This window comes from Phyllobates terribilis, unplaced genomic scaffold (assembly GCF_046119375.1).
Source record: "Phyllobates terribilis strain yellow unplaced genomic scaffold, ASM4611937v1 Scaffold_342__1_contigs__length_2020279, whole genome shotgun sequence".
Taxonomy (NCBI): Eukaryota; Metazoa; Chordata; class Amphibia; order Anura; family Dendrobatidae; genus Phyllobates; species Phyllobates terribilis.
The window spans coordinates 1,868,404-1,869,161 of NW_027363102.1; the positions used below are offsets into that span (position 1 = coordinate 1,868,404).

The 758-nt window shown below is 52.0% G+C and overlaps 1 pseudogene; it reads right to left on the bottom strand.

Moving 5' to 3' along the window:
- Window positions 1-225: 225 nt before the first annotated feature.
- LOC141222163 (U2 spliceosomal RNA) lies at window positions 226-303 on the bottom strand (annotated as a pseudogene).
- Window positions 304-758: the final 455 nt, after the last annotated feature.

The window sequence follows — 758 nt, forward strand, 5'->3', positions numbered from 1 at the left end:
GCTATGCAGATTCTTCTCCCGTCGTGTTCTGGACAAATTCCCCGAAAGGTCTTTGTCTCGATGATTTTCTTCCTCGAAGATTCCACAGGACAGCCCGATTCTTCTCCGAGTCTTCGTCTTCTTCTGGATTCTTTAGAGCTTCTTCCTCCCACCGATATCCGCCTTCCTTCTCCGATGTTAGCTGGGCTCCGAAGCTCTTCTCCTTCCGCGTTCGATCGCTCTCGTCAAGTGTAGATCGTAGCTCTTGTGTTCTTAAAAGAACAGATACTACACTTGATCTTAGCCAAAAGGCCGAGAAGCGATAACCAGAATTGGTTTCGAACTACGGAGCCACCCAAGGATCCTGAAGAGTCCATTTGTGGAGATGAGCTCCTGGACTCCCGTTAAGAAGACATGTTGTCAACCTCTAGATCCCTTACATGCCTGCACTTTTCGGCTTGCTGCTGCTGCAATCCACGCGTTTTAGATCTGCATAACTCCACCTCTTTAAACACAGCACCCTCACCCCCTGCTGTTCCCACCCGCCTCAACACCGTTGGAAGGGAGGAGAACCAATTAAGGCCGGGGGGTGGGGTGGAACGAGCAGCTGTCTACCCTTAGCAGGAGGGCTGCTGATTACTTACCTCTCCTGCTGCTGCTGGCTGTCCAGCAGCAGACTGAAGGTGGCTGCTGCTGTGCGCAGGTATATAAAGGCTCAGAGCCTATTATGACACGCGCAGCCAGCGTTCCATTGCCACATTCCATCTACTGCAGGCAGG